Genomic DNA, 13,670 nt, shown 5'->3' with positions numbered 1-13,670 from the left:
CCTGCCCTCTGTACCTTTCTCACCACCCGCTTCCCTTCTCCTGTCATCCCCCTACCACCCGGGAAAAAAAGAGATTGCCCCCTCCTTCCACTAGCCCACCCTCCCACCCAAAGAACAACTTCTTCTGCGCAGCTTGTTTTCTAGGCAGCAGCGCTATTGTGATGTCATCGGGGGGCATTGTGACAAGCCGCCAGTGTTCCGTCTCTTCATGTTGTGCACAGTTCAAACGGAAAATACATCAACAGGCAGACTACAGAAAAGCTTACTATCAAAGGTTAGAGGGGGGCTTTCTCAGAGGGCTTTTTACAGTTTTTCTATTCCCAATTAGCCGTTTAAGTGTACTTATTGAAAGTAGTAATTCTTTCATAGGCCGCCCTTTCTTAGTATTTGACGTTCCTTATATTGCGGTATGAGGCTTCGCAGTAGGTTGCAAACATTCATCACCCATGACTGTCCCCAATTGAGCTCAGAAGCTCAATGTCTATCATGACCTCTCTTTTAGAATGTCCAAGAGCAAGCAAACTATTCCTCCAGGAGAGGGCGCCAACAGACTACTAAAGAGATCATCATTACTCAAAGAAAACCCCAAAAACCAATGCATGATAGGAATAAACAGGTAACTTTCTTTGGAGTGGAAGCGGAGAGATCGCACCAGATGCCAATTCTAGATCTTATCACACCTGTGGTCACTGCAGCAGCAGGTGAATCCACTTTGTCCAAAAGGGATCTATTCCATTCAATTGCAAATGATCTAGATAAGACAGAGAACTGCAGCACGGGGACATAGCCGAGTTGGTCAGGTTGAGTGGTGATGAGTTTGCTATTTGGATGAATAAAGAAAGTCAAAAGTGTGAAAGATAAAAAACAAAAGGAGGAAGTGTGAAAAGTGAATGGGCCAAATTGAGGTGCATATGAAGACGTATGCTTTCTTCCAATTCATTAAATCGGGCTAATATGAATCAGGTGAATTGAGTTCTGCTTTTGGAAACTGGGTTAAGAAGGGGTGCACCGTTCCTGGAGGTACTGCAATACCAGGTCAATGCGTGGAGTGGACAGAGCAAGCTCTTTTTCCATCTCCCTGTTCTAAAAATCCATTTAATATATGGTCCCCAGATAGGGGACGTATCAGATATTAAACTGATAAGAACAGATTTTGATTTAATGAAGCTTTCCAAAGCACCACAAAAAATGCATGACCGAAGTCACACCAAAAACAGTGCAAAGGCTAGGATTCGTGTGGACCCCACCGTGAGGAGAGGGTCCCCAAAAATCAACCCCGTCCCTCCGAGCCAGAAGGCCACAGCAAGGGTCAGGGATCTTCGGTGCTCCCCCAAGCCGAAGCCTGGTTGAGCCTTGTTGTTGCTCCCAGCGTCCACCCAGGCATCTTACCCAAGTGGAGTAGAGAGCTACTAGTTGTTGGTTTCGCAGCCGAAACTGCCCGGACCGTCAACCGGTGTTGGTTTCTCAGCCCAAGGCTAACCGGACCTCCAACCGGGTGTTGGTTTCTCAGCCGAAGCTGACCCAGACCTCCAACCGGGTGTTGGTTTCTCAGCCGAAGCTGACCCGGACCTCCAACCGGGTGTTAGTTTCTCAGCCCAAAGCTGACCAGACCTCCGACCGGGATTATAAAAATTTCCCTTCCTAGCCAGAAGGCCAGGATAGGGTAATATGCTCAAAAAGTATGAAAAGGCAAGGTACGGTGTGCTACAGAGCCCAAGGCTTGCCGGGGTCCCAAGCCAGCAAGCTCAGACTCACTCCAGGGTCGTCAGTCCTGGGGCACGTTGTACCATAGCCCCCCACCCTTACTCAGTCTAATAGCCTCGATCCTGGTAGGGCCATGTTTTCCTCTTGATGAATATACTATCCACCCAGAGTACTAGCAAGCGCAACCTTCCAGTGTGCATTGTATCATTGTACTAAGGTGGCCTGGAGCTTAAACCACCTCTTCGAACAACACTACACTTGATCTTAGCCAAAAGGCCGAGAAGCGATAACCAGAATTGGTTTGGGCCTCGAGTGGCACCCTGGCCTATGCCGGACACATCTTAGGGAGAGAGAGCGAGAGGGAGACAAACCCACGCCTACACAAGACATTTTGTCACCCAAGCCAACCCTTGAAAAGGCTGCTTTGCAGAGCAAAAACAAGAAGAATGGTGCGTTTTGCAGCCGCCGCCCACTGCAATGAATCTGAATAACTCCTCCTTTAGGGCGCAAGCAACTCCCCTCCCCCTTGCAGTCTTTCCAATTCACGATACAAAAAGACGGACAGGACAGGTTGCCTGACTTTCCGTCACTGCCACCCTTTGCCATCCTTACCCGTAGAAAGCCCTTTCATCATCCCCAAACCCTAATCTTTTCCCTTTCCTTCCCAGCCCCCAAACCCTGCCCTCTGTACCTTTCTCACCACCCGCTTCCCTTCTCCTGTCATCCCCCTACCACCCGGGAAAAAAAGAGATTGCCCCCTCCTTCCACTAGCCCACCCTCCCACCCAAAGAACAACTTCTTCTGCGCAGCTTGTTTTCTAGGCAGCAGCGCTATTGTGATGTCATCGGGGGGCATTGTGACAAGCCGCCAGTGTTCCGTCTCTTCATGTTGTGCACAGTTCAAACGGAAAATACATCAACAGGCAGACTACAGAAAAGCTTACTATCAAAGGTTAGAGGGGGGCTTTCTCAGAGGGCTTTTTACAGTTTTTCTATTCCCAATTAGCCGTTTAAGTGTACTTATTGAAAGTAGTAATTCTTTCATAGGCCGCCCTTTCTTAGTATTTGACGTTCCTTATATTGCGGTATGAGGCTTCGCAGTAGGTTGCAAACATTCATCACCCATGACTGTCCCCAATTGAGCTCAGAAGCTCAATGTCTATCATGACCTCTCTTTTAGAATGTCCAAGAGCAAGCAAACTATTCCTCCAGGAGAGGGCGCCAACAGACTACTAAAGAGATCATCATTACTCAAAGAAAACCCCAAAAACCAATGCATGATAGGAATAAACAGGTAACTTTCTTTGGAGTGGAAGCGGAGAGATCGCACCAGATGCCAATTCTAGATCTTATCACACCTGTGGTCACTGCAGCAGCAGGTGAATCCACTTTGTCCAAAAGGGATCTATTCCATTCAATTGCAAATGATCTAGATAAGACAGAGAACTGCAGCACGGGGACATAGCCGAGTTGGTCAGGTTGAGTGGTGATGAGTTTGCTATTTGGATGAATAAAGAAAGTCAAAAGTGTGAAAGATAAAAAACAAAAGGAGGAAGTGTGAAAAGTGAATGGGCCAAATTGAGGTGCATATGAAGACGTATGCTTTCTTCCAATTCATTAAATCGGGCTAATATGAATCAGGTGAATTGAGTTCTGCTTTTGGAAACTGGGTTAAGAAGGGGTGCACCGTTCCTGGAGGTACTGCAATACCAGGTCAATGCGTGGAGTGGACAGAGCAAGCTCTTTTTCCATCTCCCTGTTCTAAAAATCCATTTAATATATGGTCCCCAGATAGGGGACGTATCAGATATTAAACTGATAAGAACAGATACTACACTTGATCTTAGCCAAAAGGCCGAGAAGCGATAACCAGAATTGGTTTGGGCCTCGAGTGGCACCCTGGCCTATGCCGGACACATCTTAGGGAGAGAGAGCGAGAGGGAGACAAACCCACGCCTACACAAGACATTTTGTCACCCAAGCCAACCCTTGAAAAGGCTGCTTTGCAGAGCAAAAACAAGAAGAATGGTGCGTTTTGCAGCCGCCGCCCACTGCAATGAATCTGAATAACTCCTCCTTTAGGGCGCAAGCAACTCCCCTCCCCCTTGCAGTCTTTCCAATTCACGATACAAAAAGACGGACAGGACAGGTTGCCTGACTTTCCGTCACTGCCACCCTTTGCCATCCTTACCCGTAGAAAGCCCTTTCATCATCCCCAAACCCTAATCTTTTCCCTTTCCTTCCCAGCCCCCAAACCCTGCCCTCTGTACCTTTCTCACCACCCGCTTCCCTTCTCCTGTCATCCCCCTACCACCCGGGAAAAAAAGAGATTGCCCCCTCCTTCCACTAGCCCACCCTCCCACCCAAAGAACAACTTCTTCTGCGCAGCTTGTTTTCTAGGCAGCAGCGCTATTGTGATGTCATCGGGGGGCATTGTGACAAGCCGCCAGTGTTCCGTCTCTTCATGTTGTGCACAGTTCAAACGGAAAATACATCAACAGGCAGACTACAGAAAAGCTTACTATCAAAGGTTAGAGGGGGGCTTTCTCAGAGGGCTTTTTACAGTTTTTCTATTCCCAATTAGCCGTTTAAGTGTACTTATTGAAAGTAGTAATTCTTTCATAGGCCGCCCTTTCTTAGTATTTGACGTTCCTTATATTGCGGTATGAGGCTTCGCAGTAGGTTGCAAACATTCATCACCCATGACTGTCCCCAATTGAGCTCAGAAGCTCAATGTCTATCATGACCTCTCTTTTAGAATGTCCAAGAGCAAGCAAACTATTCCTCCAGGAGAGGGCGCCAACAGACTACTAAAGAGATCATCATTACTCAAAGAAAACCCCAAAAACCAATGCATGATAGGAATAAACAGGTAACTTTCTTTGGAGTGGAAGCGGAGAGATCGCACCGGATGCCAATTCTAGATCTTATCACACCTGTGGTCACTGCAGCAGCAGGTGAATCCACTTTGTCCAAAAGGGATCTATTCCATTCAATTGCAAATGATCTAGATAAGACAGAGAACTGCAGCACGGGGACATAGCCGAGTTGGTCAGGTTGAGTGGTGATGAGTTTGCTATTTGGATGAATAAAGAAAGTCAAAAGTGTGAAAGATAAAAAACAAAAGGAGGAAGTGTGAAAAGTGAATGGGCCAAATTGAGGTGCATATGAAGACGTATGCTTTCTTCCAATTCATTAAATCGGGCTAATATGAATCAGGTGAATTGAGTTCTGCTTTTGGAAACTGGGTTAAGAAGGGGTGCACCGTTCCTGGAGGTACTGCAATACCAGGTCAATGCGTGGAGTGGACAGAGCAAGCTCTTTTTCCATCTCCCTGTTCTAAAAATCCATTTAATATATGGTCCCCAGATAGGGGACGTATCAGATATTAAACTGATAAAAACAGATACTACACTTGATCTTAGCCAAAAGGCCGAGAAGCGATAACCAGAATTGGTTTGGGCCTCGAGTGGCACCCTGGCCTATGCCGGACACATCTTAGGGAGAGAGAGCGAGAGGGAGACAAACCCACGCCTACACAAGACATTTTGTCACCCAAGCCAACCCTTGAAAAGGCTGCTTTGCAGAGCAAAAACAAGAAGAATGGTGCGTTTTGCAGCCGCCGCCCACTGCAATGAATCTGAATAACTCCTCCTTTAGGGCGCAAGCAACTCCCCTCCCCCTTGCAGTCTTTCCAATTCACGATACAAAAAGACGGACAGGACAGGTTGCCTGACTTTCCGTCACTGCCACCCTTTGCCATCCTTACCCGTAGAAAGCCCTTTCATCATCCCCAAACCCTAATCTTTTCCCTTTCCTTCCCAGCCCCCAAACCCTGCCCTCTGTACCTTTCTCACCACCCGCTTCCCTTCTCCTGTCATCCCCCTACCACCCGGGAAAAAAAGAGATTGCCCCCTCCTTCCACTAGCCCACCCTCCCACCCAAAGAACAACTTCTTCTGCGCAGCTTGTTTTCTAGGCAGCAGCGCTATTGTGATGTCATCGGGGGGCATTGTGACAAGCCGCCAGTGTTCCGTCTCTTCATGTTGTGCACAGTTCAAACGGAAAATACATCAACAGGCAGACTACAGAAAAGCTTACTATCAAAGGTTAGAGGGGGGCTTTCTCAGAGGGCTTTTTACAGTTTTTCTATTCCCAATTAGCCGTTTAAGTGTACTTATTGAAAGTAGTAATTCTTTCATAGGCCGCCCTTTCTTAGTATTTGACGTTCCTTATATTGCGGTATGAGGCTTCGCAGTAGGTTGCAAACATTCATCACCCATGACTGTCCCCAATTGAGCTCAGAAGCTCAATGTCTATCATGACCTCTCTTTTAGAATGTCCAAGAGCAAGCAAACTATTCCTCCAGGAGAGGGCGCCAACAGACTACTAAAGAGATCATCATTACTCAAAGAAAACCCCAAAAACCAATGCATGATAGGAATAAACAGGTAACTTTCTTTGGAGTGGAAGCGGAGAGATCGCACCAGATGCCAATTCTAGATCTTATCACACCTGTGGTCACTGCAGCAGCAGGTGAATCCACTTTGTCCAAAAGGGATCTATTCCATTCAATTGCAAATGATCTAGATAAGACAGAGAACTGCAGCACGGGGACATAGCCGAGTTGGTCAGGTTGAGTGGTGATGAGTTTGCTATTTGGATGAATAAAGAAAGTCAAAAGTGTGAAAGATAAAAAACAAAAGGAGGAAGTGTGAAAAGTGAATGGGCCAAATTGAGGTGCATATGAAGACGTATGCTTTCTTCCAATTCATTAAATCGGGCTAATATGAATCAGGTGAATTGAGTTCTGCTTTTGGAAACTGGGTTAAGAAGGGGTGCACCGTTCCTGGAGGTACTGCAATACCAGGTCAATGCGTGGAGTGGACAGAGCAAGCTCTTTTTCCATCTCCCTGTTCTAAAAATCCATTTAATATATGGTCCCCAGATAGGGGACGTATCAGATATTAAACTGATAAGAACAGATACTACACTTGATCTTAGCCAAAAGGCCGAGAAGCGATAACCAGAATTGGTTTGGGCCTCGAGTGGCACCCTGGCCTATGCCGGACACATCTTAGGGAGAGAGAGCGAGAGGGAGACAAACCCACGCCTACACAAGACATTTTGTCACCCAAGCCAACCCTTGAAAAGGCTGCTTTGCAGAGCAAAAACAAGAAGAATGGTGCGTTTTGCAGCCGCCGCCCACTGCAATGAATCTGAATAACTCCTCCTTTAGGGCGCAAGCAACTCCCCTCCCCCTTGCAGTCTTTCCAATTCACGATACAAAAAGACGGACAGGACAGGTTGCCTGACTTTCCGTCACTGCCACCCTTTGCCATCCTTACCCGTAGAAAGCCCTTTCATCATCCCCAAACCCTAATCTTTTCCCTTTCCTTCCCAGCCCCCAAACCCTGCCCTCTGTACCTTTCTCACCACCCGCTTCCCTTCTCCTGTCATCCCCCTACCACCCGGGAAAAAAAGAGATTGCCCCCTCCTTCCACTAGCCCACCCTCCCACCCAAAGAACAACTTCTTCTGCGCAGCTTGTTTTCTAGGCAGCAGCGCTATTGTGATGTCATCGGGGGGCATTGTGACAAGCCGCCAGTGTTCCGTCTCTTCATGTTGTGCACAGTTCAAACGGAAAATACATCAACAGGCAGACTACAGAAAAGCTTACTATCAAAGGTTAGAGGGGGGCTTTCTCAGAGGGCTTTTTACAGTTTTTCTATTCCCAATTAGCCGTTTAAGTGTACTTATTGAAAGTAGTAATTCTTTCATAGGCCGCCCTTTCTTAGTATTTGACGTTCCTTATATTGCGGTATGAGGCTTCGCAGTAGGTTGCAAACATTCATCACCCATGACTGTCCCCAATTGAGCTCAGAAGCTCAATGTCTATCATGACCTCTCTTTTAGAATGTCCAAGAGCAAGCAAACTATTCCTCCAGGAGAGGGCGCCAACAGACTACTAAAGAGATCATCATTACTCAAAGAAAACCCCAAAAACCAATGCATGATAGGAATAAACAGGTAACTTTCTTTGGAGTGGAAGCGGAGAGATCGCACCAGATGCCAATTCTAGATCTTATCACACCTGTGGTCACTGCAGCAGCAGGTGAATCCACTTTGTCCAAAAGGGATCTATTCCATTCAATTGCAAATGATCTAGATAAGACAGAGAACTGCAGCACGGGGACATAGCCGAGTTGGTCAGGTTGAGTGGTGATGAGTTTGCTATTTGGATGAATAAAGAAAGTCAAAAGTGTGAAAGATAAAAAACAAAAGGAGGAAGTGTGAAAAGTGAATGGGCCAAATTGAGGTGCATATGAAGACGTATGCTTTCTTCCAATTCATTAAATCGGGCTAATATGAATCAGGTGAATTGAGTTCTGCTTTTGGAAACTGGGTTAAGAAGGGGTGCACCGTTCCTGGAGGTACTGCAATACCAGGTCAATGCGTGGAGTGGACAGAGCAAGCTCTTTTTCCATCTCCCTGTTCTAAAAATCCATTTAATATATGGTCCCCAGATAGGGGACGTATCAGATATTAAACTGATAAGAACAGATACTACACTTGATCTTAGCCAAAAGGCCGAGAAGCGATAACCAGAATTGGTTTGGGCCTCGAGTGGCACCCTGGCCTATGCCGGACACATCTTAGGGAGAGAGAGCGAGAGGGAGACAAACCCACGCCTACACAAGACATTTTGTCACCCAAGCCAACCCTTGAAAAGGCTGCTTTGCAGAGCAAAAACAAGAAGAATGGTGCGTTTTGCAGCCGCCGCCCACTGCAATGAATCTGAATAACTCCTCCTTTAGGGCGCAAGCAACTCCCCTCCCCCTTGCAGTCTTTCCAATTCACGATACAAAAAGACGGACAGGACAGGTTGCCTGACTTTCCGTCACTGCCACCCTTTGCCATCCTTACCCGTAGAAAGCCCTTTCATCATCCCCAAACCCTAATCTTTTCCCTTTCCTTCCCAGCCCCCAAACCCTGCCCTCTGTACCTTTCTCACCACCCGCTTCCCTTCTCCTGTCATCCCCCTACCACCCGGGAAAAAAAGAGATTGCCCCCTCCTTCCACTAGCCCACCCTCCCACCCAAAGAACAACTTCTTCTGCGCAGCTTGTTTTCTAGGCAGCAGCGCTATTGTGATGTCATCGGGGGGCATTGTGACAAGCCGCCAGTGTTCCGTCTCTTCATGTTGTGCACAGTTCAAACGGAAAATACATCAACAGGCAGACTACAGAAAAGCTTACTATCAAAGGTTAGAGGGGGGCTTTCTCAGAGGGCTTTTTACAGTTTTTCTATTCCCAATTAGCCGTTTAAGTGTACTTATTGAAAGTAGTAATTCTTTCATAGGCCGCCCTTTCTTAGTATTTGACGTTCCTTATATTGCGGTATGAGGCTTCGCAGTAGGTTGCAAACATTCATCACCCATGACTGTCCCCAATTGAGCTCAGAAGCTCAATGTCTATCATGACCTCTCTTTTAGAATGTCCAAGAGCAAGCAAACTATTCCTCCAGGAGAGGGCGCCAACAGACTACTAAAGAGATCATCATTACTCAAAGAAAACCCCAAAAACCAATGCATGATAGGAATAAACAGGTAACTTTCTTTGGAGTGGAAGCGGAGAGATCGCACCAGATGCCAATTCTAGATCTTATCACACCTGTGGTCACTGCAGCAGCAGGTGAATCCACTTTGTCCAAAAGGGATCTATTCCATTCAATTGCAAATGATCTAGATAAGACAGAGAACTGCAGCACGGGGACATAGCCGAGTTGGTCAGGTTGAGTGGTGATGAGTTTGCTATTTGGATGAATAAAGAAAGTCAAAAGTGTGAAAGATAAAAAACAAAAGGAGGAAGTGTGAAAAGTGAATGGGCCAAATTGAGGTGCATATGAAGACGTATGCTTTCTTCCAATTCATTAAATCGGGCTAATATGAATCAGGTGAATTGAGTTCTGCTTTTGGAAACTGGGTTAAGAAGGGGTGCACCGTTCCTGGAGGTACTGCAATACCAGGTCAATGCGTGGAGTGGACAGAGCAAGCTCTTTTTCCATCTCCCTGTTCTAAAAATCCATTTAATATATGGTCCCCAGATAGGGGACGTATCAGATATTAAACTGATAAGAACAGATACTACACTTGATCTTAGCCAAAAGGCCGAGAAGCGATAACCAGAATTGGTTTGGGCCTCGAGTGGCACCCTGGCCTATGCCGGACACATCTTAGGGAGAGAGAGCGAGAGGGAGACAAACCCACGCCTACACAAGACATTTTGTCACCCAAGCCAACCCTTGAAAAGGCTGCTTTGCAGAGCAAAAACAAGAAGAATGGTGCGTTTTGCAGCCGCCGCCCACTGCAATGAATCTGAATAACTCCTCCTTTAGGGCGCAAGCAACTCCCCTCCCCCTTGCAGTCTTTCCAATTCACGATACAAAAAGACGGACAGGACAGGTTGCCTGACTTTCCGTCACTGCCACCCTTTGCCATCCTTACCCGTAGAAAGCCCTTTCATCATCCCCAAACCCTAATCTTTTCCCTTTCCTTCCCAGCCCCCAAACCCTGCCCTCTGTACCTTTCTCACCACCCGCTTCCCTTCTCCTGTCATCCCCCTACCACCCGGGAAAAAAAGAGATTGCCCCCTCCTTCCACTAGCCCACCCTCCCACCCAAAGAACAACTTCTTCTGCGCAGCTTGTTTTCTAGGCAGCAGCGCTATTGTGATGTCATCGGGGGGCATTGTGACAAGCCGCCAGTGTTCCGTCTCTTCATGTTGTGCACAGTTCAAACGGAAAATACATCAACAGGCAGACTACAGAAAAGCTTACTATCAAAGGTTAGAGGGGGGCTTTCTCAGAGGGCTTTTTACAGTTTTTCTATTCCCAATTAGCCGTTTAAGTGTACTTATTGAAAGTAGTAATTCTTTCATAGGCCGCCCTTTCTTAGTATTTGACGTTCCTTATATTGCGGTATGAGGCTTCGCAGTAGGTTGCAAACATTCATCACCCATGACTGTCCCCAATTGAGCTCAGAAGCTCAATGTCTATCATGACCTCTCTTTTAGAATGTCCAAGAGCAAGCAAACTATTCCTCCAGGAGAGGGCGCCAACAGACTACTAAAGAGATCATCATTACTCAAAGAAAACCCCAAAAACCAATGCATGATAGGAATAAACAGGTAACTTTCTTTGGAGTGGAAGCGGAGAGATCGCACCAGATGCCAATTCTAGATCTTATCACACCTGTGGTCACTGCAGCAGCAGGTGAATCCACTTTGTCCAAAAGGGATCTATTCCATTCAATTGCAAATGATCTAGATAAGACAGAGAACTGCAGCACGGGGACATAGCCGAGTTGGTCAGGTTGAGTGGTGATGAGTTTGCTATTTGGATGAATAAAGAAAGTCAAAAGTGTGAAAGATAAAAAACAAAAGGAGGAAGTGTGAAAAGTGAATGGGCCAAATTGAGGTGCATATGAAGACGTATGCTTTCTTCCAATTCATTAAATCGGGCTAATATGAATCAGGTGAATTGAGTTCTGCTTTTGGAAACTGGGTTAAGAAGGGGTGCACCGTTCCTGGAGGTACTGCAATACCAGGTCAATGCGTGGAGTGGACAGAGCAAGCTCTTTTTCCATCTCCCTGTTCTAAAAATCCATTTAATATATGGTCCCCAGATAGGGGACGTATCAGATATTAAACTGATAAGAACAGATACTACACTTGATCTTAGCCAAAAGGCCGAGAAGCGATAACCAGAATTGGTTTGGGCCTCGAGTGGCACCCTGGCCTATGCCGGACACATCTTAGGGAGAGAGAGCGAGAGGGAGACAAACCCACGCCTACACAAGACATTTTGTCACCCAAGCCAACCCTTGAAAAGGCTGCTTTGCAGAGCAAAAACAAGAAGAATGGTGCGTTTTGCAGCCGCCGCCCACTGCAATGAATCTGAATAACTCCTCCTTTAGGGCGCAAGCAACTCCCCTCCCCCTTGCAGTCTTTCCAATTCACGATACAAAAAGACGGACAGGACAGGTTGCCTGACTTTCCGTCACTGCCACCCTTTGCCATCCTTACCCGTAGAAAGCCCTTTCATCATCCCCAAACCCTAATCTTTTCCCTTTCCTTCCCAGCCCCCAAACCCTGCCCTCTGTACCTTTCTCACCACCCGCTTCCCTTCTCCTGTCATCCCCCTACCACCCGGGAAAAAAAGAGATTGCCCCCTCCTTCCACTAGCCCACCCTCCCACCCAAAGAACAACTTCTTCTGCGCAGCTTGTTTTCTAGGCAGCAGCGCTATTGTGATGTCATCGGGGGGCATTGTGACAAGCCGCCAGTGTTCCGTCTCTTCATGTTGTGCACAGTTCAAACGGAAAATACATCAACAGGCAGACTACAGAAAAGCTTACTATCAAAGGTTAGAGGGGGGCTTTCTCAGAGGGCTTTTTACAGTTTTTCTATTCCCAATTAGCCGTTTAAGTGTACTTATTGAAAGTAGTAATTCTTTCATAGGCCGCCCTTTCTTAGTATTTGACGTTCCTTATATTGCGGTATGAGGCTTCGCAGTAGGTTGCAAACATTCATCACCCATGACTGTCCCCAATTGAGCTCAGAAGCTCAATGTCTATCATGACCTCTCTTTTAGAATGTCCAAGAGCAAGCAAACTATTCCTCCAGGAGAGGGCGCCAACAGACTACTAAAGAGATCATCATTACTCAAAGAAAACCCCAAAAACCAATGCATGATAGGAATAAACAGGTAACTTTCTTTGGAGTGGAAGCGGAGAGATCGCACCAGATGCCAATTCTAGATCTTATCACACCTGTGGTCACTGCAGCAGCAGGTGAATCCACTTTGTCCAAAAGGGATCTATTCCATTCAATTGCAAATGATCTAGATAAGACAGAGAACTGCAGCACGGGGACATAGCCGAGTTGGTCAGGTTGAGTGGTGATGAGTTTGCTATTTGGATGAATAAAGAAAGTCAAAAGTGTGAAAGATAAAAAACAAAAGGAGGAAGTGTGAAAAGTGAATGGGCCAAATTGAGGTGCATATGAAGACGTATGCTTTCTTCCAATTCATTAAATCGGGCTAATATGAATCAGGTGAATTGAGTTCTGCTTTTGGAAACTGGGTTAAGAAGGGGTGCACCGTTCCTGGAGGTACTGCAATACCAGGTCAATGCGTGGAGTGGACAGAGCAAGCTCTTTTTCCATCTCCCTGTTCTAAAAATCCATTTAATATATGGTCCCCAGATAGGGGACGTATCAGATATTAAACTGATAAGAACAGATACTACACTTGATCTTAGCCAAAAGGCCGAGAAGCGATAACCAGAATTGGTTTGGGCCTCGAGTGGCACCCTGGCCTATGCCGGACACATCTTAGGGAGAGAGAGCGAGAGGGAGACAAACCCACGCCTACACAAGACATTTTGTCACCCAAGCCAACCCTTGAAAAGGCTGCTTTGCAGAGCAAAAACAAGAAGAATGGTGCGTTTTGCAGCCGCCGCCCACTGCAATGAATCTGAATAACTCCTCCTTTAGGGCGCAAGCAACTCCCCTCCCCCTTGCAGTCTTTCCAATTCACGATACAAAAAGACGGACAGGACAGGTTGCCTGACTTTCCGTCACTGCCACCCTTTGCCATCCTTACCCGTAGAAAGCCCTTTCATCATCCCCAAACCCTAATCTTTTCCCTTTCCTTCCCAGCCCCCAAACCCTGCCCTCTGTACCTTTCTCACCACCCGCTTCCCTTCTCCTGTCATCCCCCTACCACCCGGGAAAAAAAGAGATTGCCCCCTCCTTCCACTAGCCCACCCTCCCACCCAAAGAACAACTTCTTCTGCGCAGCTTGTTTTCTAGGCAGCAGCGCTATTGTGATGTCATCGGGGGGCATTGTGACAAGCCGCCAGTGTTCCGTCTCTTCATGTTGTGCACAGTTCAAACGGAAAATACATCAAC

At 46.8% G+C, this 13,670-nt stretch overlaps 8 non-coding genes across 8 annotated transcripts; all 8 read right to left on the bottom strand.

The window, feature by feature from the left end:
• Window positions 1-998: 998 nt before the first annotated feature.
• On the bottom strand, window positions 999-1,194 carry LOC142273050 (U2 spliceosomal RNA). Its single transcript, XR_012737825.1, has one exon. It is a non-coding gene; the product is annotated as a U2 spliceosomal RNA (small nuclear RNA).
• A 2,185-nt stretch (window positions 1,195-3,379) lies between these two features.
• LOC142273054 (U2 spliceosomal RNA) lies at window positions 3,380-3,570 on the bottom strand. The gene has a single exon (XR_012737828.1). It is a non-coding gene; the product is annotated as a U2 spliceosomal RNA (small nuclear RNA).
• A 1,387-nt stretch (window positions 3,571-4,957) lies between these two features.
• LOC142273026 (U2 spliceosomal RNA) lies at window positions 4,958-5,148 on the bottom strand. The gene has a single exon (XR_012737805.1). It is a non-coding gene; the product is annotated as a U2 spliceosomal RNA (small nuclear RNA).
• Window positions 5,149-6,535: 1,387 nt separating this feature from the next.
• On the bottom strand, window positions 6,536-6,726 carry LOC142273041 (U2 spliceosomal RNA). The gene has a single exon (XR_012737817.1). It is a non-coding gene; the product is annotated as a U2 spliceosomal RNA (small nuclear RNA).
• A 1,387-nt stretch (window positions 6,727-8,113) lies between these two features.
• Window positions 8,114-8,304, bottom strand: LOC142273028 (U2 spliceosomal RNA). The gene has a single exon (XR_012737807.1). It is a non-coding gene; the product is annotated as a U2 spliceosomal RNA (small nuclear RNA).
• A 1,387-nt stretch (window positions 8,305-9,691) lies between these two features.
• On the bottom strand, window positions 9,692-9,882 carry LOC142273016 (U2 spliceosomal RNA). The gene has a single exon (XR_012737796.1). It is a non-coding gene; the product is annotated as a U2 spliceosomal RNA (small nuclear RNA).
• Window positions 9,883-11,269: 1,387 nt separating this feature from the next.
• Window positions 11,270-11,460, bottom strand: LOC142273004 (U2 spliceosomal RNA). Its single transcript, XR_012737785.1, has one exon. It is a non-coding gene; the product is annotated as a U2 spliceosomal RNA (small nuclear RNA).
• A 1,387-nt stretch (window positions 11,461-12,847) lies between these two features.
• LOC142272992 (U2 spliceosomal RNA) lies at window positions 12,848-13,038 on the bottom strand. The gene has a single exon (XR_012737774.1). It is a non-coding gene; the product is annotated as a U2 spliceosomal RNA (small nuclear RNA).
• Window positions 13,039-13,670: the final 632 nt, after the last annotated feature.

This window comes from Anomaloglossus baeobatrachus, unplaced genomic scaffold, assembly GCF_048569485.1.
Source record: "Anomaloglossus baeobatrachus isolate aAnoBae1 unplaced genomic scaffold, aAnoBae1.hap1 Scaffold_357, whole genome shotgun sequence".
Taxonomy (NCBI): Eukaryota; Metazoa; Chordata; class Amphibia; order Anura; family Aromobatidae; genus Anomaloglossus; species Anomaloglossus baeobatrachus.
The sequence above is the reverse complement of the archived record's forward strand: the minus strand, read 5'-3'. Positions and strand labels throughout refer to the sequence as shown.